We start from the raw sequence: 27,109 nt of genomic DNA on the forward strand, positions 1-27,109 counted from the left end.
TAGTTCAGCATGTATATGGCAATCAAGTAATTTGGATACAAATGGGAGACATGACACCAGGGGAGGTAGTTGGCGAGTATGGTAAGATCTAGAGATGGTGGATCTTCAGACATTAACAATTATATTACATATTAAAAAAAAGCCAAGTCTTTGGAAGGGATTATTTTTTTTTAATTAAAAATTTGTGGTGTGTGTAATTTAACCTTTCGCCACTAGATGGACTACCAGGACGTGTTTCATTTTTTAAATTTAAAATTTTTATTTTTTACTTTCACTCATGTTCTTTAATATGAATGGAAATGGCTGCTGATCGGGGTCATGTACATTCATTAAAGGCACTGCGACTGGTGCGGGGAAGCCTTACTTCCCTTCCCCAACTGTCGACATGGCACCTACGAGTATACTCGTCAAGATAGGCTGAAGTGCTTAACCTCTTGCCGACCGCGTCACGCCGGTAGGCGTGGCCGCGGCGGCAGCCCCAGGACCGCCTAGCGCCAATTGGCGTAAAGTCCTGGGGGCTCTGTTTTGAATGAGATCGCGCGCACGCTGCGCGCGCATCTCATTCTCGGAGGGCGGAGCTCCGCCCCCTCTTCAGTCTCCGAGCGGCTATTGCCGCTCGGGAGACTGATAGACGGCGTGATCGCCGTCTATTTACCCGTACAGCGCTGCGATCGGCAGCAGCGCTGTACTGGGGACAGCCATGTGACACGGCTGTCCCCCTGGGACACTGGAGAGCGATCGGCTCTCATAGGCAGAAGCCTATGACAGCCGATCGCCACAATTGGCTGGCTGTGGGGAAGGAGGGAGGGAGGGAGGGAATATATTTAAAAGAACACGCTTTTTTTTAAAAAAAAGAGAAACAAAAATATTTGCAACCAAAAAAATAAACAATCTGGGGGCGATCAGACCCCACCAACAGAGAGCTCTGTTGGTGGGGAGAAAAGGGGGGGGGAAATCACGTGTGTGCTGTGTTGTGCGGATCTGCAGCTTAGCCTTAAAGCTGCAGTGGCACATTTTGCTTAAAATGGCCTGGTCACTAGGGGGGTTTAGCACTGCAGTCCTCAAGAGGTTAAAGTGAATGTTTACCGTATTAAAAAAGAAAAAGTCAGATACTCACCTAAGGAGAGGGAAGGCTCGGTCCTAATGAGCCTTCCCCCTCCTCTCCCGGTGCCCGGTCCCGCGCAGGATCCCCCGTGGCAGTATTCCACCAGTTCGGTCAAATACTGCCACTTCCGCATGCCTTCGGGAGCTTTCGTAAGCCTTCGGGAGCACTCGGGCTCCCGATGACGCGGCCGCTCCATACTACGCATGCGCGAGCGCCCTCCAGGGCCGGCGCTACCATAGAGGCAGAGGAGGCAGCTGCGCCAGGGCCCCAGAGCTTGTAGGGGCCCCCAGTGGCTACAAGAGGAAAAAAAAATTCAAATCGGCCTTATAGTTTTTGAGAAAATCGATTTTAAAGTTTCAAAGGAAAAAAAATACACATTTAAAAACCAGCCGACTTTAATGGTTGATAGCAAATCCACCTTAAATGCTAGAAACCCTAAATTTGCAGGGTATGTTAAGGAGATCATTAGAAATAAGAGGAAAAAACAATTTTTCAAAAAGACCTTATAGTTTTTGAGAAAATCGATTTTAAAGTTTCGAAGGAAAAAAGTATACTTTTAAATGCGGTAAATGTCACTTTTAGTAGCAAACCTAACGGTAGTGTAATTTTACATGCATCAAACGAAAGCGCAATAAATTTCCTGACGGGGTTTCCAGGGGGTCCATACGCAGCCGCAGCGCTTTGGCCAGGGATCGCTATACAGCCGCAATATGGCTGTATGAAGATCCCTGGCATTTTTTTCTATTTTCCCAATTTTTTTTATGTTTAGAGTGTGGGAATTTTTTTTTTTTTTAATTATGTGGGGTCCCCCCTCCTGAAACTTTTTAACCCTTGTCCCCCATGCAGGCTGGGATAGCCAGAATGTGGAGCTCCGACCGATTGGGACTTCACACCCTGACTATACCAGCTGCAAAAAAGGTCCCCTAATGCAGATTTTTGTTCCGGGGTATATGTTGGGGGGGCCCCCCAGGTTTATTTTGCCCTGGGGCCCTATTGTTGCTTAAACCGGCCCTGGCGCCCTCTGACGCACTCGCGCATACGTAGTATGGAGCGGCCCGTCTTCGGAAGCCCGAATGCTCCCGAATACCTCCGAAGTCCCTGCAGCGGCGGACGCGAACGGGGGAGCCAGCGCAGCACCGAGGGCACCGGGAGAGGAGAGGGAAGGCTCATTAGGACCGAGCCTTCCCTCTCCTTAGGTGAGTATCTGACTTTTTCTTTTTTAATACGGTACCCATTGGCTTTAAATAAACAAGAGTACAAATTAAAATTAGGCAACAAGAGTATCAAAGGAGACCCCAGGGTACAGAACCGAACGCAGTGTTATGCTAAATAGTTCAATAAGTCTGACAGCTGCAACTTTAGGGGGCAGGGGTGTAACAATAGGCCCTGCATGTGATGCAGCCGCAGGGGGGCCCAGAAGAGACAGGGACCCCCGTCCTGAGAGACTGACAACTAAGGGCAAAGAGAGAAAAAACGTTCTGCTCTTGCGCAATTGTTTTAATAACTGCATCTGCTCAGCCACTGATAATGAATCATATAAATTTTTGTAGACAAACATTTATAGACAGTCCCTATTCAGTGTGCAGGGAGAAGGGGCCCCATCCAAAGTTTTGCAGGGGGGCCCAGTGATTTCTAGTTACGCTTCTGTTAAGAGGTGTATAGTGAAGTGAAGGGGGTGGGCGCTAAAGGTGGAATGGCCTGAAGAGGTTGACAGCAGAGTGGAAGAAGGAGTTTCTATGCCTCGAAGCTCTGGTGGACATGGCCCGAAACCTACGGTCTGAAGGGAGCTGACTGAAATAGCGGTGACCCGGGTATGAGGGGTTGTTGGCAATCCTCAGTGCTCTGGAGTGTAGTCTGGAATTGTGGAGGAGGTCAAGTAAAGGGAGCGGTCTTTCCATGCTTTGCTCCGCCGATCCAATGATGCTCTGAAGTTTATATCTTTCTTGGTGGATGAGCTAACGTACCAGACTAGGATAGATGAGCAGAGGACGGACACAATGGCGGGAGTGTAGAAACACCAACAACATTATTTTATTGCGTCAAACGAGCAATTGTCTGCACATTCTTCTCAATTCTACACTAAATATGTTTGTTTTTAGTAGTGCTCTCATAAATCGAGTGACCAATTATTTGAAGCACAGTTAATGTTCAGAGTAAAATTCCATTATTGAAAAACATTATGAAACTTGTTTATTACAGATTCTCCCATCAGGCTCCAGTACGGACCAAAGCAGGCGCTAAGATCGATAAACAGCTTTTTACTCCAAGTGTCTGCTGCATTTCTCCATCAATAGTCATAAACAGCAGCCTCCCCCATGCCATGTCACAGTGGCACTTATTAGAGTAACATCTCCCCCACAATGAAACAAAAATCATACTTAATGTTAATGACATTTCATTGACCAACATTTGGCAGATTGCCGAGCGGACATTGTAAACAGCAAAATCTATTATGGCTAATTAGTGCAGAGAATTATGGAGCCTCCCATCAACTCTTATCGATAATCCATAGATGGATTATAAACTGTGGCTTGATGGTAGAGGGAAGAATGGCATTGTGGGTAGTATGGCCAGCATGAGCCAAAGCACTTCAACGCAAATCACATTTACAGGCAAAAGTTTGACAGACTCACCAAATGATTGATTGAATATGTGACTGTTAGATCAGAAAGCATATCATAAATTCATTTGTGTCTTCCATATACAATTAAAAGTGTATATATTTTTCCAGCTTCATCCAACATGTCATGCACTGCCACCCTGGTCAAGGAAAGGCGTTACGTGGGACGCTGATTAAACGTCAAGCGAGCACATCGGCTTTAATGCTGTCATTGAACTTTGATTATTCATTTTTGCTGTTTTTTCCTACAACAGGAATGAGGGTGGAGAAACAAGCGTTTAGCCCCAGTGTAAACGTAGTCTTAAAGGGACCCTGAGCAGAGGCGAAAATTGAAAAATTGGACTTATCTGGGGCTTCCTCCAGCCCCTCTTAGCCCGCAAGGTCCCCCAGCATCCTCTTGGCCCCTTCCGTGGTCCCATTGGTGGCTCTGGTAATCTGGCGACTTTGGCTGAAGTTGTGCGTGCGCACCCTCAAACCAGTTGCCTTAAGCATCCTCTGCATGCGGGGTTGAGTCTTTAGTGAACCACAAATGCGCAGGACGGAGGACTGGAGGAAGCCCCAGGTAAGTCCAGTTTTTCAATTTTCGCCTCTGCTCAGGGTCCCTTTAACATATGCATAAATGGGTACAGCACCTTTTTTTTTTTTTTTTTACATTGTACCTTTAATGTCTTGTGAGCTAAACAGAGCTGTGAGGAAGCCAGCCACAACACAGGGTCCAGCATGCCTGTTAGGCTCACAACCTTTTGAGTTGAGAAAGAGGGACACTTCAAAACACGCCCATGCCACACCTCTAACCACACCCTCATCACACCCTTAGCCACGCATACCACTAAAAATTCATAAGCAAAAGATGTAATTTTAGAATTCAAAGCACACCGGTTCTTTCTATTATTACTAGTTTTTTCTTCATATTACCATTTGAAATTAAAGGGATCATAAAAATTACATTTGGACTTACCTGGGGCTTCCTCGAGCCCCCGTAGGCTGCAAGGTGCCCCGGCGTCCTCCTGGTGTCTTCCGTGGTCCTGGTCCCGGCTCCGGTAATCCACAGATTTCGCCAAAGTTGCCCATGTGCCCCCCTTCCTGCACTCATCATGCATGCCGGCGTAAGAGTCCTGCGCATGCTCGGGTCTCTAAGACTAAACCGCGCATGCGCAGGACTCTTACGTTGGCCGGCGTGATGAGTGCGGGGAGGGGGTGCAAGGGCAGCTCCAGGTATGTCCTAATTTCATTTTTATGGAGAGCTCAGGGTTCCTTTAAGAAATATATCAGTTTAAAAAATAGGAAATAAGTCGGGGTCAATTAAACACTTTTTTTTCAGTAGAAAAATACGTATATTTACACAGGTCTGCAAATAAGCCCTGAAAGAGGGACAAATGGGAAAGAAAGAGGGATTTGGTTCCCAAAGAGAGACTGTTCCTCTGAAAAAGGGACACTTGGAAGCTATGCCATATCTCTCCACAAGTCTGGATATAGGGATTGCAAGCTCTTCTCCCCAGCGCTGCCTTTCTTCTCACGGCCACTTTACCATTCCACAGTGCATGGAATTTTTACAATAAATCCCCCATATCTATATAAGTGAAGCCACATGTGACATGTCACAATATACACATACGCCACATTCTATAATAATATACAGCAAGCAACTTAATGTTTCCTGAGAGACGAGCTTAAGCACTGCACGTGCGTACATATACAGTACATCTCCATGCAGTATTGCATGCGTCAACTGACACAGAGCATCACAGGGACCCAATAAATCATTTAAGTTCTTCCTCAGCTAGTTTAAGATTCTCTTGGGAAACATAAGTCTATAGAAATTGGAATGACAAAAATTATTTTTACTCTAAAACATACTAGTTTAGGCTCTTTTTAAACACATAAGGGGCTTGATTCCCCAAACCGTGATAACTCAAATCTCTCACCTTATCAAAGATATCACACCTTATGAAAAGATATCACACCTTATGAAAAGATATCACACCTTATCCAAGATATCACACTTTATCAAAGTTAACACGCCTTATCAGAGTAGCATAGCGAGCGCTACGAACCCTCAGGGGCTCAGGGCAGGACGAGTGCCATTGCTAATTAGCAGGCATAAGTTCGTAGCGCTCGCTATGCTACTCTGATAAGACGTGTTAACTTTAATAAGGTGTGATATCTTGGATAAGGTGTGATATCTTTTCATAAGGTGTGATATCTTTTCAAAAGGTGTGATCTTTGATAAGGTGTGATATTTGAGTTATCACAGTTTAGTGAATCAAGCCCAATGTGTGGAAAATATCATAAGGGATAATTCTAATTTATATAGCACTGACATCTTCTGCAGCGCTGTACAGAGTATATTGTCCTGTCACTTAACTGTCCCTCAGAGGGGCTCACAATCTAATCCCTACCATAGTCATGTGTATGTATCGTGTAGTGTGTGTATTGTAGACTAGGGCCAATTTAGGGGGAAGCCAATGAATGAACTTATCTGTATGTTTTTGGGATAGGGAAGAAACCGGAGTGCCCGGAGGAAACCCCACGCAGACATGGAGAGAACATAGAAACTTTGTGCAGATAGTGGGCGGGATTCGAACCGAGAATCCAGCGCAGCAAGGTGAGAGCACTAATCACTACACCATGTTGCCCAAGTAGGGATGAAGAAAACGGAGTTCCACCTTTCATGAAACCGAAACAGCCTGTTAGTGGCCACAGGTAGTGATAAGCAGAAATTACGCATCGTAATCGCAATTCAAAATTTCGGGGAAAAGTGTAATTAATTTTGTATGTAATTGTAAGTATTCGTAATTACGCATGAATTTATGCATAATTTACACCTAATTTAGTGCGGTGAATAGCAACTGTCTTTAAAAGAAAAAAAAAATTTCTTTGCATTTTTAAAACTGTTTTTTTTCAAAAACTACAAGGTTTTTTTAGAAAAATTATTTTTTTACATATACCCACTATTCTACTTAACATATGTAGCAATTTTTGGTAGCAATAGCATGTATGGGGGCTTTGCTATTCGCCGCCAAATTCGGCATGTAATTACGCATAAATTATGTGTAAATTCATGCGTAATTACAAATGATTAAGTGACCAGGCCTTTTTTCAAAAATTGAGCCACGGCAGCTTTAAGGCCTCGCAGCAGGGCTGCACAACTCAGCACAGATAGAGCTCTATTGGTGGGGTCTGATTGCTCCCCCAATGTTTGTTTATTTTTTTGTAAATATTTTAATTATTTTTTTTTATAAATTAACTTATTTGTTTAACACTTTTCCCTCCCTCCCTCCCTCCTCCAGTCAGCCTATCACAGCAGATCGCTCCTGTGTCCCCAAGGGGGCCGGCCGTGTTACACGATCGCAGCGCTGTACAGTCCTATTAGACGGCGATCGCCGCTGGGAGACTGATGGCAGGGCGGATCTCCGTCATCAGAGCAGAGATGCGCGTGCATCAGCGCGCACGCTCTCCTGCAAAGCCCATTCCCAGCCATTCACACCAATTAGCGTGGAGCGGTCCTGGGGCTGCCACACTACTTACACCAATCGGCGTGGAGCAGTCGGCAAGAGGTTAAACAAAGTCAATTGGATTACGAATTTGTAATCAATTATAGGCGTAATTGAGAAAATGTACGTGTAATTTTGCATAATCTTAATAAGCTGATAACGATCATCACTGGCTTCAAGCTGCAGCAGAGAGTCGCCTATGTCGTCACCACGCTGTGCGCTGGTCTACATCTTGCTGATACGGTTCGTTGGAAATTTTGCTGATTTCCGATTCTGCTGAAATTCCGCAATCATATTTCATGGATTTCTGCGAAAATTGGAATTTCCGGTTACTATTTCCGTGGAAATATTTTTGAGGCATTTTGTAAATAAAGTTGTGTAATTACGTTTTTCCCTTTTGCAGAATCCGCTACATTTTGCAGATATATACGGCGGCGCTATTATGCGGAGATCAGGGATACACTTCCAAATTCTCAAATTGGTCAAATACATCTGAGTATGGGACCCATGCAAAAGTTTATCGCAGAAAACGAAATACTGCAGAAATTGAATCGAAATACTGCACAAATCACAAGACTCTGAAAAACTCAGTAGTATCCATGTCTTGTGGTTGGTCTAAAATTACTGTGTTGAAAAATTGGGGAGGTGCCCAATAGAGTTATAATGGTGGATAAAACTATAATATATAAGTAATATAAGTAGAGGTATCTAACCTCTAATGATGACTCACTGGGATGGAATTAAGGAGCCTTTATTATTAAACGTTTATACTGTTAACGCGTTTCGCGGGTCTCAGCCCGCTTCCTCAGGTCAAAACAACAAACAACCTTGTAACAAAGCAGTGTGGGGCGCGGGCCGCGACATTGCTGAGAGACTGATGACGAAGCAGAGCTCTGTCATTCAAGCCGAGCTGAAAACACATCGGCTTGCGCGATCTCCTGAAATGTTCTCTGCATGTCACGTGACACACATCAGGAGTCGCAAGGAGATGTGCGGCATGTGAAATCAGAAATCTTTATTTCGCCAAGCATGACTGGGTCATGCCCGGAATTGTTTTTGGCACAATACATCTAGCTCAGAAAAAGAAGACATAGATAGAGACATAGATAGATAGCAACGAGCCGTAGAGGCATCAGTCAGCATTACATTACATTACATACCGCTATACATTGCATTGCACTATACATTGCATTGCCCTATACCTTATATTGCATTGCCCTATACATCCCCACATATCACAGTCCCCAGTGTGACACCGAGGTGTCTGACAGTTAGTCTAGTGGGCTGGTTGGTGTGGTTGACTGATCCGCCATGGCACTGACCGCCCGCAGCTCGTCGGGGCTTGCATTGTTGGTAGTATGTGGAGGGAATTTAGGAGGCTGACCGCCGAGGGGAAGAAAGAGTTCCTGTGTCTCGTGGTCTTTGTGGAGATGGCCCGAAGCCTCCGTCCCAATGGCAGCAGGCTGAAGTAGCGGTGGCCTGGGTGTGAGGGATCATTGGCAATCCTCAGAGCCCTGGATTTCAGTCTATTGTTGTGTAGCAGGGCAAGTAAGGGGAGGGGGCACCCAACGATCCTCTTCGCTGACCTAATGACTCTCTGAAGTGGCTGCACTGAAGTGAGGAGTGAGGACCTGTCCTACTGCTGGAAGAAGGTGAAGTAGGCCTACCCAGTAACATGGTTTATTTGGTGGGAGTGGAAGGCCAGGCTACCTGTTGCTCCTATGGGGAAAGGTGGTAACAAATGCTACCTAATACTGCTATGAGGGTAGGTGTACATGCACAAAGGCTACCTGATACTGATATTGGGGAGGAGGGGGCCTCAAAAAGAATATTTATGAATTATATAATAATTATATCTGAGAGGGGCACAAAGACCATCTAATACTGATAGGAGGGGGTGGGGCTACCCAATGGTTTGCTGGGGGAAGGGGGGGGGGGGACCAGTAATGTCTAGTTAGGTTATAGCAGCTTATCCATGGAAACATTGCGAGTCAAGTATTTTTTTTTTTTTGTTCTTTTTTTGCAATTACTTCTGAAGAGCATGTTTTCCACCGGCATCAATGAATGAAACATTCCCCGTTCAAGGCCCTGGTTCACCCTTGCAGATTTTTCATTGTTAGTGAAGCAAGCTATGCAATTACTCATACAATTTTCATATCTGATGTAGCCTTTTCAGAGAAATTACCTTGGAAAAAGTAATAAACACAGAGGCAATGCACGCACCTTGTGCAAATCAATATTATGATATCACCTCTAAACGTACAGAGCTCACCTTGTTCTCCGAGCCGGGCAAACACGTAATCCCCAGCTGCTGGCCCTTCTTCCCCTTTATGTGGCCGGGACCTGAGCTCATCCTCTGCTCATTGCCAAAGGGATGAATCACAGTTCCCCAGAGGTCACCTCATCTTCCAACCATGTCCCGGCCACATAAAGGGGACTAAGCGCAAACACCTGAGGATTTTGTGTTTATCCATCCATAAAATAAGGCCCTTAATGTATAGCTGATATGATGTATTATTTATTGAATTGGGCAAAGTGTGAACTTTTTTAACACATTGTAGGATGAGTGCCGTACGTTTAGAGGTGATATTGTAACGATCGGTGTCAGCTCGCAGAGAGGATCTGATTATTGGTGATCTGCAGTATCACCAAGAATACAGATCTATACCTGATTATGGATGATCTGCAGAATCACCAATAATACAGATATAGTGCTAACCTCTGGACACCTCTAAATAAGTATATAGTGAGTGTTTGGTGTAACAGTATGACTTTGAGCAACCCACCTGATGAGCAGGTGGCCCCAAGCAGTACAGGAAGTACTGCTATAGAGAGTACAGAAACCTTCCAGCAGCCTGAGACTCTTCAAGGGGTGGAGTCAGGTTGAAGGTAGGAAGGACCATAGAGTGAGTGACACCTGGAGGTGGGTGTCACTGACAGATCTGGAGACTATCTCTTAAGTGGAGAGAGATAGCTCTCGAGGTCGGGCAAGCCAGGTCGGCAACACACGGACAGACAAAGTACAAAAGACAGAAGGCTGATTCGGTATCCAGGGCAGGCAGGGTTTGGCAACAGTATATCAGATATGCGTGGTACCGAATCAGAAAGCAGAGGGATAGCCAGGAAAGCAACAGGTCATAACAAATATCAAACAATGCCTAGTCTTGGGTGTGAGGTCCGTGGTCTCTACACCCTGGAACTAGTCTGATGTATAACAGAACACAAGTTCCCTAGTCTTGGGTGTGAGGTCCGTGGTCTCTACACCCTGGAACTAGTCTAATGTATAACAGAATAATAACACAAGTTCCCTAGTCTTGGGTGTGAGGTCCGTGGTCTCTACACCCTGGAACTAGTCTGATGTATAACAGAATGATAACACAAGTTCCCTATTCTTGGGTGTGAGGTCCGTGGTCTCTACACCCTGGAACTAGTCTGAAGTATAACAGAATAATAACACAAGTAATCTGGCACAGTGTGAATTCCCAGGTCCTCCTGGTTCAAACACACTGTTGGATCTGATTAAGGTCTGAGTGCCTCCACATAGTGATTGCAACGGCAGACAATTTGAGAGTGGCCAGCAGTAACCATATATAGAGCAGTGCTCTCTGGCGCCACCCTAAAGTGATCAACCAATGGTTACCAGCCCTGAGGTCAGCTGACCAGCCTGGTCAGCTGATCCCCCCTTGGCCATCATAAAAGCTCTGCCTTTCAGCACGTGCGTGTATTCCTAAACCTATGTGAACTAACAGGCTCAGCCACCCCAGCTGCACGCTGCTGCGTGCAAACCGCCGCGCTGGACGCGGAACCAGCCACCTCGCCATCAATACATGCGGCGGCTTTGCCGCATTCTGCCATGCCACTAGATGCACGCTTCCGCGTGCAGACCGCCGCATTGAACGCGGAATCAGCCGCCTTGCTGCTAGTACACGCGGCGGCTTTTCCGCGTTTTCTCACAGATATAATATTGATTTGCATAAGGTGCGTGTATTGCCTCAGATCTGCACGAGCTTCTTTTATCCTCTTCTACAATTACCTCACATTCACGTGTACAAGACATCTCATGTGCCTAGCCCCTCCTCTGGAATTCCCTTCCACAGCACCTCCACCACTCTCCCACCTTTGAAATCTTTAAACGCTCCCTCAAAACCCACCTTTTTCCGACAAGGCCACGCACCCTTCAACCTCCTGTCTAGTTTTATTCCTTACTAAATATCCTAATCCCACACTGCCTGTATATATACTGTGTACCTCCCCCCCCCCCCCCCCCCCCCATTCCTTAAGATTGTAAGCTCACAAGGGCAGGGCTCCCACCCTTTTGTGTCTTGGAATCAGGGCCGGCCCGCTCATGAGGCGGGGTGAAACTTTTGCCTCAGGCGGCAAATTTCCAGGGGCGGCAGTGCGGCACCCGCCCGTCCGTGGGTGCGGGGAGCCGGCCCGCCGAGCTGGAGGGGTAGCTGGCAGGACGGGGGTATTGGGCCAGCGGCGGGGAGGGGGGTCGGACCCCCCCCCCTCCCTCGCCTGGGTCCCCGTCCTCCGCTCCCTTCCAGCCTAAATAGACGCAGCCGAAGTGTAAGAGGCACGGGCGGGGAGGACACTCACCTCCTCCTCGCTCCAGCGTGCGCTCCACTGACATCACTTCCTGCAGGACGCTGCAGGAAGTGACGTCAGTGGAGCGCACGCTAGGAAGAGGTGAGTGTCTTCCCCGCCCGTGCCTCTTACACTTCGGCTGCGTCTATTTAGGCTGGAAGGGAGCGGAGGACGGGGACCCAGGCGAGGGAGGGGGGGGGGTCCGACCCCCCTCCCCGCCGCTGGCCCAATACCCCCGTCCTGCCAGCTACCCCTCCAGTTCGGCGCCCCCCCAGAGCGCGCCCCCCCCCCCCCTCTCGGGGGGAGGGGGGGGGGAGGGGCGGCGATGGCAATTTTTTTAAAATTTGCCTCAGGCGGCAAAAAGTCTAGGGCCGGCCCTGCTTGGAATGTTATACGTTTTAATAGCTTGCTCTCTGTTATACTTTTAGTCATCATGTTAAATCTGTTATTGTAATCACCAGTTCTATATTTTGTACCAGTATCCATATTTGATGTATATCATTGCCTGTATCATTATGTATCCCTTGTTTGTTTTCTTACATTGTACAGCACCACGGAATATGTTGGCGCTTTATAAATAAATAATAATACCTATAAGGGCCTTTGCAAACCCAAAAACCACTAGCTTATCCGCAAACACTAGCGATATTTGAAGAGGTTTTTCGGAGCGATTCTAGGCATGTTTAGAGAGATTTCCTAAACATGCCTAGCGTTTTTTGGAGGGTTTTTGTAAAGCAGATTTTATATTTTGTTACAGTAAAGCTTGGAAAACCACTCCGATCTAGCGTTTTTCAGAGCGATTTTCCACTTTCCTATACTTTACATTGAGGCAGAAAACCGCAAAAATACTGCAGGACCCGAGCTTGTGTTTGGGGAAAAAACGACCCGCTCTGGTGTGCACCATCCCATTCACATTCATTAGCCAAGCGGTTTTTCACATGCAATCGTTTTAAAAAATGCTCAGAACCGCTCTTGGTGTGCACCAGCCCTCAGATGGTATTTGCACAGCACTTCTGCTTGCACAACTGGCAACTCATTGATCATCTGTGGTAGGGAATGACAGTTGCGGTCAAAACAAAACAAATGAACTGGAAGTATGCACAGCTGGCTTGGCAGCAGAGCATAAGGCAGGGTTCACCTTTTTTTTCATGCATGCAATGTGCAAATTTATGCTGCTGTACTTTTTTTGCGCCATATATTGTCTACTATAAGTGTGGCAAACGCGGACGGATCGCTACTTTTTCCCATTTTCCTGATTGCCTCCAGAATCCTGCAGTAGGGTCGGTATCATGTTTCTGCATGCGCATCTGGTGGGGCAACTTGTCAGTTCAGGAACATTTTAGAGGCATTCAGTCTGTTTATGGCCCTAGAGAGGCTAACTGGCCCTTTCCTCCTGGTCATCCAGGCTGAAGAGGGGTCTGATTGGAACCAGTAGGGGAACTCTATTTTTCTATCTTTCTTTTAATAAATTGTATTGTACTTAGGCTTAGTTAGAAATCATGGGGGCCCATAGCAAATTTTTTTCATGAGGTACATTTGTGTTCCAGGTAGCCCCTCAGTTTAGGAAGCCAGAAATACCCCCAGTATAAGGTCACCCATAGTACAGCAACACACATAAAAAGTAACTAGAGGTATCTGCAGTAAGAGTAGCCAGAGGAGCCCCCAGTATAGGTAGCCAGATTAGCTCCCCTAAAAAATAAGTAGCCAGATTATTCCCCCTCCCATCTCCACTCATAATATAGAAAGACAGATTATCACCCATCCACTCAGATTAGCAACGCATCTTGTGACAAGAGAGGGCGCAGTAGTCATATAGACTCTGACTAGAAGGAAGGTAGATCTAGTCGGAGCATGGAGAGGTATGTAACTTATGTCCAATGCTCCGCTCGCTTACTCTGCAAGCGTGCATGAAATAAGGGCCCGACTTGATAATGAAATGGCGCCAGTGGATAACGAAATCTGATGACGATAAACATCGTTGTCAAACTTGGTTAACGATAAATACTGTTGTAAAAACAGACGAGAAATAATAACAAAGAGATATTAACGTTAAATATCATTATGTAGTTTAACAAAACAGCTACCCGCACACAGAACTGCCCTCTGCAATTAAAGGGGCCCTACTGGGATACTGGGGGTCTTGCTGTACTATCAAAATTACTTTGAGTATTTTCTTGCCTGCTGGTGGTTTAATGGCATGGGCCCATTTGCAATTAACTTTTTCTCTTTTTTAAAGTTAAAGTTTTCTCCTAGGTAATAATTTTTTATCTTGTATTTAAAATAATTTTTCAGCACTTTGCAACTAAAAAAATACTAAGAGTGGGTGAAAAAGTACTGTCATAATATTAGTAAGTATTTTCTTGCTTGCTGATGGTTTAACCACTTAACGACCGCCCCCAGCCGATGGGCGGCGGCAAAGTCCGGGCCCAAACGACCGCAATACGCCCATCGGCGGGGGCGGCTGCGGGAGTGGCTATGCGGCGATCGCGTCATTCGTGACGCGATCAGCCGCCGGGGACTGGCTCCGCCCCCCGTTCGCCGTAACCCGCCGGCCGTTCGGAAGCGCCGGCGGGTTACTGGCATCCGGATCGCCGCTGCAACAGTGTATAATAGGCTTTGTAATGTATACAAAGCCTATTATACTGGCTGCCTCCTGCCCTGGTGGTCCCAGTGTCCGAGGGACCACCAGGGCAGGCTGCAGCCACCCTAGTCTGCACCAAACACACTGATTTCCCCCCCCCCTGCCCCCTGATCGCCCACAGCACCCCTCAGACCCCCCCCTGCCCACCCCCCAGACCACTGCACCCAGTCACCCTCCTAATCACCCATCAATCACTCCCTGTCACTATCTGTCAACGCTATTTTTTTTTTAAGTCCCTAATCTGCCCCCTACTCCCTCCTGATCACCCCCCCACCCCTCAGATTCTCCCCAGACCCCCCCCCCAGACCCCCCCCCCCCGTGTACTGTATGCATCTATCCCCCCTGATCACCTGTCAATCACCTGTCAATCACCTGTCAATCACCCGTCAATCACCCCCTGTCACTGCCACCCATCAATCAGCCCCTGATCTGCCCCTTGCGGGCAATCTGATCACCCCCCCACACCAATAGATCGCCCGCAGATCCGACATCAGATCACCTCCCAAATCCATTGTTTACATCTATTCTCTCCTCTAAACACCCACTAATTACCCATCAATCACCCCCTATCACCACCTGTCACTGTTACCCATCAGATTAGACCCTAATCTGCCCCTTGCGGGCACCCAATCACCTGCCCACACGCTCAGATTGCCCTCAGACCCCCCCCTTATCAATTCGCCCGTGCAATATTTACATCTGTTATTCCGGGTAATAACCCACTGATCACCTGTCAATCACCCATCAATCACCCCCTGTCACTGCCACCCATCAATCACCCCCTGTCACTGCCACCCATCAATCAGCCCCTAACCTGCCCCTTGCGGGCAATCTGATCACCCCCCCACACCAATAGATCGCCCGCAGATCCGACATCAGATCACCTCCCAAATCCATTGTTTACATCTATTCTCTCCTCTAAACACCCACTAATTACCCATCAATCACCCCCTATCACCACCTGTCACTGTTACCCATCAGATTAGACCCTAATCTGCCCCTTGCGGGCACCCAATCACCTGCCCACACGCTCAGATTGCCCTCAGACCCCCCCCTTATCAATTCGCCCGTGCAATATTTACATCTGTTATTCCGGGTAATAACCCACTGATCACCTGTCAATCACCCATCAATCACCCCCTGTCACTGCCACCCATCAATCACCCCCAGTCACTGCCACCCATCAATCAGCCCCTAACCTGCCCCTTGCGGGCAATCTGATCACCCACCCACACCAATAGATCGCCCGCAGATCCGACATCAGATCACCTCCCAAATCCATTGTTTACATCTATTCTCTCCTCTAAACACCCACTAATTACCCATCAATCACCCCCTATCACCACCTGTCACTGTTACCCATCAGATTAGACCCTAATCTGCCCCTTGCGGGCACCCAATCACCCGCCCACACGCTCAGATTGCCCTCAGACCCCCCCCCCCCTTATCAATTTGCCCGTGCAATATTTACATCTGTTATTCCGGGTAATAACCCACTGATCACCTGTCAATCACCCATCAATCACCCCCTGTCACTGCCACCCATCAATCACCCCCTGTCACTGCCACCCATCAATCAGCCCCTAACCTGCCCCTTGCGGGCAATCTGATCACCCACCCACACCAATAGATCGCCCGCAGATCCGACATCAGATCACCTCCCAAATCCATTGTTTACATCTATTCTCTCCTCTAAACACCCACTAATTACCCATCAATCACCCCCTATCACCACCTGTCACTGTTACCCATCAGATTAGACCCTAATCTGCCCCTTGCGGGCACCCAATCACCCGCCCACACCTCAGAACGCCCTCAGACCCCAGCCCTGATCACCTCGCCAGTGCATTGCTTGCATCTATTTCCCCCCTCTAATCACACCTTGAGACACCCATCAATCACCTCCTGTCACCCCCTAGCACACCTACCCATCAGATCAGGCCCTAATTTGCCCCGTGTGGGCTCCTGATCACTCGGCCAAACCCTCAGATCCCCCTCAGACCCCCTTCCGATCACCTCCCCAGTGCATTGATTGCATCTATTTTCCCCTCTAACCGCCCCCTGAGACACCCATCAATCACCTCCTGTCACCCCCCTAGCACTCCTATCCATCAGATCAGGCCCAATACATCCTGTCATCTAAGAGGCCACCCTGCTTATGACCGATTCCACAAAATTTGCCCCCTCATAGACCACCTGTCATCAAAATTTGCAGATGCTTATACCCCTGAACAGTCATTTTGAGAAATTTGGTTTCCAGACTACTCACAGTTTTGGGCCCGTAAAATGCCAGGGCAGTATAGGAACCCCACAAGTGACCCCATTTTAGAAAGAAGACACCCCAAGGTATTCTGTTAGGTGTATGATGGGTTCATAGAATATTTTATTTTTTGTCAAAAGTTAGCGGAAATTGGATTGTTATTGTTTTTTTCACAAAGTGTCATTTTTCACTAACTTGTGAGAAAAAATAAAATCTTCTATGAACTCACCATACCCCTAACGGAATACCTTGGGGTGTCTTCTTTCTAAAATGGGGTCACTTGTGGGGTTCCTATACTGCCCTGGCATTTTAGGGGCCCTAAACCGTGAGGAGTAGTCTAGAAAACAAATGCCTCAAAATGACCTGTGAATAGGACGTTGGGCCCCTTAGCGCACCTAGGCTGCAAAAAAGTGTCACACATGTGGTATCGCCATACTCAGGAGAAGTAGTATAATGTGTTTTGTGGTGTATTTTTACACATACCCATGCTGGGTGGGAGAAATCTCTCTGTAAATGGACAATTGTGTGTAAAACAAATTAAAAAATGTGTCATTTACAGAGATATTTCTCCCACCCAGCATGGTTATATGTAAAAATACACCACAAAACACATTATACTACTTCTTCTGAGTACGGCGATACCACATGTGTGACACTTTTTTGCAGCCTAACTGTGCTAAGGGGCCCAAAGTCCAATGAGTACCTTTAGGATTTCACAGGTCATTTTGAGACATTTGGGTTCAAGACTACTCCTCACGGTTTAGGGCCCCTAAAATGCCAGGGCAGTATAGGAACCCCACAAGTGACCCCATTTTAGAAAGAAGACACCCCAAGGTATTCTTTTAGGTGTATGATGAGTTCATAGAAGATTTTATTTTTTGTCACAAGTTAGCGGAAATTGATATGTATTGTTTTTTTTTTCACAAAGTGTCATTTTCCGCTAACTTGTGACAAAAAAAAAATCTTCTATGAACTCACCATACTCCTAACAGAATACCTTGGGGTGTCTTCTTTCTAAAATGGGGTCACTTGTGGGGTTCCTATACTGCCCTGGCATTTTAGGGGCCCTAAACCGTGAGGAGTAGTCTAGAATCCAAATGCCTCAAAATGACCTGTGAATAGGACGTTAGGCCCCTTAGCGCACCTAGGTTGCAAAAAAGTGTCACACATGTGGTATCGCCGTACTCAGAAGAAGTAGTATAATGTGTTTTGGGGTGTATTTTTATACATACCCATGCTGGGTGGGAGAAATCTCTCTGTAAATGGACAATTGTGTGTAAAAAAAATCAAATAATTGTCATTTACAGAGATATTTCTCCCACCCAGCATGGGTATGTGTAAAAATACACCCCAAAACACATTATACTACTTCTCCTGAGTACGGCGGTACCACATGTGTGGCACTTTTTTGCACCCTAAGTGCGCTAAGGGGCCCAAAGTCCAATGAGTACCTTTAGGATTTCACAGGTCATTTTGCCACATTTGGTTTCAAGACTACTCCTCACGGTTTAGGGCCCCTAAAATACCAGGGCAGTATAGGAACCCCACAAATGACTCCATTTTAGAAAGAAGACACCCCAAGGTATTCCGTTAGGAGAATGGCGAGTTCATAGAAGATTTTATTTTTTGTCACAAGTTAGCGGAAAATGACACTTTGTGAAAAAAAACAATTAAAATCAATTTCCGCTAACTTGTGACAAAAAAAAAAAATCTTCTATGAACTCACCATACATCTAACGGAATACCTTGGGGTGTCTTCTTTCTAAAATGGGGTAATTTGTGGGGTTCCTATACTGTCCTGGCATTTTAGGGGCCCTAAACCGTGAGGAGTAGTCTTGAAACGAAATTTCTCAAAATGACCTGTGAAATCCTAAAGGTACTCATTGGACTTTGGGCCCCTTAGCGCAGTTAGGGTGCAAAAAAGTGCCACACATGTGGTATCGCCGTACTCAGGAGAAGTAGTATAATGTGTTTTGGGGTGTATTTTTCCACATACCCATGCTGAGTGGGAGAAATATCTCTATAAATAGACAATTGTGTGTAAAAAAAATAAAAAAATTGTCATTTACGGAGATATTTCTCCCACCCAGCATGTGTATGTGTAAAAATACACCCCAAAACACATTATACTACTTTTCCTGAGTACGGCAATACCACATGTGTGGCACTTTTTTGCGGCCTAACTGCGCTAAGGGGCCCAAAGTCCAATGAGCATCTTTAGGCTTTACAGGGGTGCTTACAATTAGGCACCCCCCAAATGCCAGGACAGTAAACACACCCCACAAATGACCCCATTCTGGAAAGTAGACACTTCAAGGTATTCAGAGAGGAGCATAGTGAGTCTGTGGCAGATTTCATTTTTTTTTGTCGCAAGTTAGAAGAAATGGAAACTTTTTTTTTTTTTTTTTTTTGTCACAAACTGTCATTTTCCGCTAACTTGTGACAAAAAATAAAATCTTCTATGAACTCACCATGCCTCTCACTGAATACTTTGGGATGTCTTCTTTCCAAAATGGGGTCATTTGGGGGGTATTTGTACTATCCTGGAATTTTAGCCCCTCATGAAACATGACAGGTGCGCAGAAAAGTCAGAGATGCTTGAAAATGGGAAAATTCACTTTTGGCACCATAGTTTGTAAACGCTATAACTTTTACCCAATCCAATAAATATACACTGAATGTTTTTTTTTTTATCAAAGACATGTAGCAGAATAACTTTCGCGCTCAAATGTATAGGAAATTTTACTTTATTTGAAAAATGTCAGCACAGAAAGTTAAAAAAGTCATTTTTTTGACAAAATTCATGTCTTTTTTGATGAATATAATAAAAAGTAAAACTCGCAGCAGCAATCAAATAGCATCAAAAGAAAGCTGTATTAGTGACAAGAAAAGGAGGTAAAATTCATTTAGGTGGTAGGTTGTATGACCGAGCAATAAACCGTGAAAGCTGCAGTGGTCTGAATGGAGAAAAAGGCTCTGGTCCTTAAGGGGCGAAAAGACTGTGGTCCTGAAGTGGTTAAGGGCTCTTTCACACAAAGACGTTGCGTTAGATGCGATATTAAGGTCGCATAACGTGCCCCGAATGCAACGCATGTTAGTATTGAAGTTGGACGTTATATAGAGCCACATTATGCGTCTCTTGATGCGACCGTAATGCGTACTTTTTGATGCATACTATCGAACGAAAACGTCGCATGTGGCAAATGAAAAAAGAAAAACCCAGTACTGAGCATGTGCAAACATCCGAACGCAGCCAGATACGAGTATAACACACAGCACGCTGCACTTTCATTGAATGTGCAGCATTATACTCCAACGCAACGTGGGCACTGTGAACAGCCCATTGATTTTTCATTGCTGTGAGTTGGGCTGCGTTACAGGCTGCTCTAACCTGCGCCTGTAACGTCCCACTGTGAAACCAGCCTAAAAGACATTGGCCCACATGCAATTAACTTTTTCTCCTAGTTGATATTTTCAGACTTGTCAATAAAATGCCACTTAAACCACCAGCAAGCAAAAAAAAAAATACTTAAAATGATTTTGATAATATTTTTTAATCTACTTTGTGGTACTTTTCCCATTGCAAAGTGCTGAAAAGTTATTCTAAATTGAAGATGAAAAATTACCTCCTAAGAGAAAACTCAGGAGAAAAAGTGAATTGCATTTGGCCCATTTTATTGATAAGATGCAAAAATATCACCTATGGCTAACCTTGGCACTCCAGCTGTGGTAGAACTACAAGTCCCATGAGGCATTGCAATACTCTGACAGCTCTAAGCATAACTCGGGGAGGCAGAGGCATGATGGGATTTGTAGTTTTGTCACAGCTGGAGTGCCAAGGTTAGCCATCACTGCCCTAGGAGAAAACGTCAGGAGAAAAAGTGAATTGCATATGGGCCTTTTCTCTCCACACACTTCTGCTTCTCAATACTGTTTGCCTTCATTTATCATCGTTATTGCTGTTAGCTTTATTCCATTCAGTCAGGAGAGCATGCGACCCTGTATTAAGTATTTACCTTTTCAGGCAAAGTTTTCATTTTAATGGAAATATAGATTCCTTCCTTCTTGAGAGAAGTATGTAAACATGCAGTTCCATTTGGCGGCCGAGTATCACTGAAGTGACAATATGCAGGATGTATTGTGGCGCACGCATAATATAATAACAGGAACAAATTGGAAGCCTCTTTTCTTTGCTTCTTATTATGTGTTCAGCACTTTTAGAATTAATGACAGGTTGTGTCTTCAATCATCACAACCATTCACATAATGAGAAGAGGCACAATACACCACACATGAGTCAACATGCTACACCAGTGGTGCAGGGAAATCAATCGATGTAAGAGTTGCGCAAGGATCTATTTCCATTTGCAATATGTTCCATGAGACTCTCTCAGGAGGCAATTCGATGCATGAATCATATTAATTTCAGTGGGAAAATGTGAATACAGTTGAAATAGAACCAGGTTTGGCCGTCCATTGAATGCCTCAGAGGGCACGCACTTGTTTTAGCCTACCAACAACCGTGTTTTATCATCAAATAAACACATTTTTAAAAAAATAGAGAAAAAAACAGGCAGCTCAAAACACCAGGATGCTTCGAATATCTGAGAGAATGGTAGCCGCTCAATCAATCTAACACGCGAGGAGCTCAAGGGGCTGGGCGGAGACACAGAGCAAAATGTAAAGAGGCCTCGGATCGACTCACAGATAGCCAGTAGATTGGCCTAGGGATGGTCAGACTTGCCTGTTATTTCCTCTAAAGTGATTTCCTTTAAAGTGTTCTCTATTTAAGCCCCCTAGGTATGAGTATTGTAAGCAAGGTATCATCAAAGTTGCCCCAGGGACTTAGTTTGATCCCACAAGACGCATGTGTTTACTGTTCTTTGTACTAGAATTATTTTGTCTTTCTTGAAAATGTTTCAACAATTGTTCTTATGAATGTTGTATATTTTTAAACTCAAAAATATTGAAAATACATTTCCGAATTCCATGTAATTGTTTTTGTTATTGTTGTTAATAAAGTTTTCTATTTAATACATTTATGACTGACCAGAGCCTTTTTTTTTCCATTTTAGACTTTGTGATCACTGTGATTGGCTCACAGAGATCACTGGGTCAGGAGCCAATGAAATTGGCTCTTGACTGTGGTACGGGGCTCAGCTGTCATTAGACAGCTGGGTTAACTTTCGTGCATGGGAGCTGCTGAGTTTAAAACTATGTGGCGTAGTTTTAGCTACACGCGGTCTGAAAGAAGTTGAAATAAAAAGCTTGTTTTGTTAATTTCCGAATTCAGAGCAATTCCGCTAGAGACTAAAATTGGCCGGATAATTCTGCTATGTTTAGTAGAATTACGCTATTTTACATGTGAGGGGGCTGGAGGAAGCCCCAGGTATGTCTACATTTTTGGATTACCCGTTTAAGGTTTCCTTTAACCACTTCAGGACCACAGGCTTACACCACCCTAGTGACCAGGCCATTTTTCACAAATCAGTGCTGTGCAGCTTTGACAGCTTGCTGCACAGCCATACAACTTAGCATACAAATGAGTCTTACCTTCTTTTCTTGTCCTTAACGGGACATACTTTTGGAGGTCTCTAATTGCTGCTGCGATCATTTGTTTTTATTTTTATTAAAAAAGAAACAATTTCCCCCTCCCCCCTTCCCTATCCTAAATTGACATAGGACGGCGATCCTTCCTCTTCCCCGCTTCTAGTAGGCATCAGCCTAGGGCTTAGATTGCGAGCCACTCTGTAAACAAAGGTTTTTTTTCCCCTTTCATGTACTAACACCCTCCGCTCCGTCACTCGGCAAGGAATTATCGCGCATGCGCGCGATCATTCCCTGCTAATCTCCGCCTCCAAGACTTGACACCTTTTGGCATTAGGCGGTCCTAGTGATGCCACCTTGCGACCGCCAATTGGCATTAGGCGGTCGTAAGGTGGTGTAGAATATACGCTGTCCTGCCACTCCCAGGCAGTGAATTAAAGCGTGCTTTCTGGCATCTGGTAAGACATTCTCGTTTGCAGCACGTACATCATTCTCAAACATCCAATTCCAAGCAGGGAAATGCATTGCAGGCTCACCCGAGTGTGGAGGAGAAGATGGAGGTTGTAATGCTAGAGCCATCCTTGTCGCCAATTTGTTATGTTCAGTAGTCATCATGGATGCAGAATAACTGAAACTAGGTTTACCTAGAGGATTCACCAGCTCTCTCTATAAAGCAGTAGCTTTGTCTCTCCAGTCCAGACAGACAGAACAGGAACCAACACTCTATAACAGTATTAATAATCTTACCCATGGGCACATAAATAGTGTACATCACTCTCGCCTTGCAGCGCTGGGTCCCTGGCTAGCAAGGGCATTATCTGCATGGAGTTTGTATGTTCTCCCTTTGTCTGTGTGGGTTTCCTCCGGGCACTCCGGTTTCCTCCCACACCCCAAAAACATACAGATAAATTAAATGGCTTCCCCCAAAAATTGGCCCTAGACAATGATAGACACATGACTATAGTAGATACTAGATTGTGAGCCCCTCTGAGGGACAGTTAGTGACATGACTATGTACTCTGCACAGTGCTGCAGAAGATGTCAACGCTATATAAATACTAGATAATAATCCATTAACTGGCTCAGGACCATGGAAGTGAGAACCTACACCGCATCTGTGGCTCTATATCTCTGTTGTGTCATAGATTTTATGCCATGGCTTAACTCAGTCCAGAGCCGATCACTGCTCGCTTCGGCCGCATACTCAGCTGTCATGTGACACCTGAGTTTACTCCTATGGCTAAGGAACCAGTTTCATTGGCTCCATACCAGGTGATCACTGTGAGCCAATCAAAGTAATCACAGAACGGCTTCATGAAAAAAAGGCTCTGGTCCTTAACCACTTTTTCCACCACTACAATATATCTACGTCCTCTGTGACTTCATCTAAGCCACGAGGACGTAGATATACGTCTTGTAGCAGATCAGTTCTGTGCAGGATTGGGCTTGCTCCTGTGCACACTTTTTTTTTTTTTAAACTGGAAATGGTAAAACTGAGAAATAATGTGTTTATTTTAATTATTTCCTTTTTTGTCCCATTAAAATACATAGAAAACAAAATTGTTTGAGGGAAAAAATGTCATACAATGAAAGCCTAGTTTGTCTTGAAAAAAATATATATATTTCATTTATGTGTCATAAGTAGGGATAAAGTTATTGCTGATTTAATAGGGACATAGCTAAACTGTCAAAACTGCTCTGGTCCATAAAGGGGGAAACAAGGTCTGGATGGGAATTGGTTAAAGTGAACCAGAGACGAAGCACCCTCATGTACTTTACCATTGTAATGATCTGCTCAGCTGCCTGTGCAGGCAGGCAGCTTTTTTTTTTTTTTTTTGAAAATGTATTTATTGGTATTTCAGCATTTCTTACATCTTTAAACATGAGAGGATTAGTACATAGCACTACATATATGACATTACTACATAGCGATACAATTATGCTTAAAGCTTCATCACATAGTTTGATTACTTACTTGCATACATGTGAATGAGCGATCGCTACGCATTAAAACTTACTAAATTATAAGTTTGTGCCATCGTTGCTTTATATTTGCTGCTTTTAATAAAGTTGCTTTGCCTAACTAATATTTATAGTGTGCTGGTTTAAATTTTTGATGCTTTCTTTCTCCTCCCTCCTCTCTGAACACTAACATTAGTTTTAAACCCCCCCTAACCCCTATCCCTCCCCAGTCACATCATTTCCTCTATATATATATATAGAGCTATAGTTGGGTCCACATCCCCGGTGCAGACCCGATCCTGAAAGGATAATGCATGTTATCATAGATCAGACAGTGACATGAAAATAGACATAATAAACAAGCGATTTATAGGCCTAAGATTAAGTTAGGTGACGGCTAGGCGACCCAGTGTGCCTTGCAGATCTTCCATGGCATACCAGCTGGTATATTTAAAGGGTTCCATCAGGGTCTTAATATCAGAAGTAGTAAATGTGGATATAATGAAGGGTTTCCATCTACTGAAGAATTTCTTTGAACTCTTTTCTTTATGAAGCAATGTTCCTATTTTCTCCATTGCAAATAGCTCTAGCATTTCTGCCTGTAGATCCCATGTAGACGGGTTTGTAGGATATATCCATCTGTTGAAGATAGCTTTGCGTGCGGCACAAAGTATAATGTGGGTTAAGTCAGATGGTGCCGTCGTTTTCATAGAGGGGTCCATGCTTGTGGGTACAATATTGAATAGAAACAGCAAAGGATCTTTAACAAGCGTTTTTTTGCATATTTGATTTATATAGGTAATCACTTTAGACCAGAATTTCTCTATTTTTGGGCAGGCCCAGATACAGTGGTAGAGGTCAGCTCGTGGGTGTTTGCATTTTGGACATTTGGATTCATATCTTGCTGGTGGAGTTATAGGATTAAAGTTGAAAGCGTATTTAGCATGATGTATTAATAGAAAATACGATTCTCTCCAGTTTTCACTGATGATGAGTTTCCGGACTTTTAGATAGGCTTCACACATGTTCTCTATAAGTTGTGGGTCCTGAAAGTATTTAGTCCATCCCTTAAAGCATTTTGAGGCATACTGTTTTCCTTGCACTTGTAGTAAAGTATGATGAATAGAAGACAAAGATAAATTGTCCACTGTTGGTGCTATAAATTTATCAAAGGGTGTGATAGTGGCTATGTTAGCAATATTGAGTAGCTGCGAGTTGACATGAGATCTGATTTGTGCAAAATTAAGAAATTGTGATCTAGGGATCTGAAACGATTCGCATATGTTGGGGAAGGTTTTCCATTTATGTGTGTCTAGGTTCAGTAGTTGGCCTAAATTAGTAAGACCTTTTTTTTCCCATCTAAGGAAGCCCTCATGTTGCATCCCCTGGGGGAAATTGGGATTGCCCCATAATGATGTATATTTTGATACCCTCCATGGCATTCTAAATATTTTCCTCAATTCCCTCCAGACTAGCACTGTGTCTCTGAATAGAATGCTGTGTTTGAGTCTGGAGGGAAGTGATGACCAAGTTCCATGTAATATACCTACTAGTGACCAAGGTTCGACAATACTTGCCTCTAGTTTGTAATCAGAAAATTTGGAAGTCTGAAAAATCCAGTCACGTACGTGTCTGGTTAGGCAGGCTATATTGTATCTTCTGATGTCAGGGATACCCAGTCCCCCATATTCCTTGGACAAGGACAGTTTTTTTAGAGATATTCTAGCCCTTTTGTTACGCCATAAGAAATTAGAAATTGCTTTTTGTAATTGCTGTATTTCTCTGTGTCTAAATAGGAGAGGTAGTACTTGCATGGGATACAGCAGTCTTCCGAAAGTTACCATTTTTATCAATGCTGCCCTGCCCATAAGATTCAGCGGCAGATTGGCCCAATTTTTAAGCTGATCTATCACTTTTTTCACCAGTGGTGTGATATTTAAATTATATAGAGAGTAGGGGTCTGGACCAATTTTGATGCCCAGGTAAGTAATTGGGCCTGAAGTAACCTTTACTCCCCAATCATGATTTGCAGGGATGGTGGCGTTTCTGGATAAGAACATCAGTTCACTTTTAGTGGGGTTGATCCGAAAGCCTGATAGTGCACCTACTTCAGATATCAATTTTAATATGGGTGGGAGTTGTTTGCTTGGGTCAGTGAGGAAAAGCATGATATCGTCCGCAAATATAGCTTGCTGTACAGGGTGATTATTGAGGAGGATTCCTACATTTTTGTTCATGAGTAGTCTGGCTAGCGGTTCCAAAGATAAGTTGAACAACAGGGGTGACAAGGGACAGCCCTGTCGTGTACCTCTGGAGATATTAAATGAGGTGGAGAGATATCCTGGTAAATGTATTCTTGCTGTGGGTGCCTGATATATTGATTGAATTAAATTTAAGAAATTACCCGTAAAGCCCATCCTGCAGAGCGTCAGTTTCATCCACTGCCAATTTACAGCGTCAAACGCTTTTTCAGCGTCCAATGTTAGGACTGCTGCTTGCTTATGTGTAGTGGGGTATGTCCTGACACTCTCCAGGACAGCCAAGAGTTTTCTGATATTAGTCACTGCTGATCTTCCTTTTGTGAATCCTGTCTGATTGTGATTAATGAGTTTTGGGGTTATGTGAGCTAATCTGTTGGCCATTATCTTTGTGAGTAGTTTCATGTCCTGATTTATTAACGATATTGGTCTGTAGGACTCAGGGGCGAGGGGGTCTTTGTCTTTTTTTAATAATAATTTGATATATGCTTTATTCCCTGATTTTAAAGTTATTTGGTCCAGCAAGATTTTATTATATAGTTTCGTGAGTGTTAGGGCAATTTCTGTTTTTATGCTTTTAAAAAATTCAGCAGGGAGGCCATCTGGCCCAGGGGCCTTATGATTAGACAGATCAG

This window comes from Hyperolius riggenbachi, chromosome 10 (genome assembly GCF_040937935.1).
Source record: "Hyperolius riggenbachi isolate aHypRig1 chromosome 10, aHypRig1.pri, whole genome shotgun sequence".
Classification (NCBI taxonomy): domain Eukaryota; kingdom Metazoa; phylum Chordata; class Amphibia; order Anura; family Hyperoliidae; genus Hyperolius; species Hyperolius riggenbachi.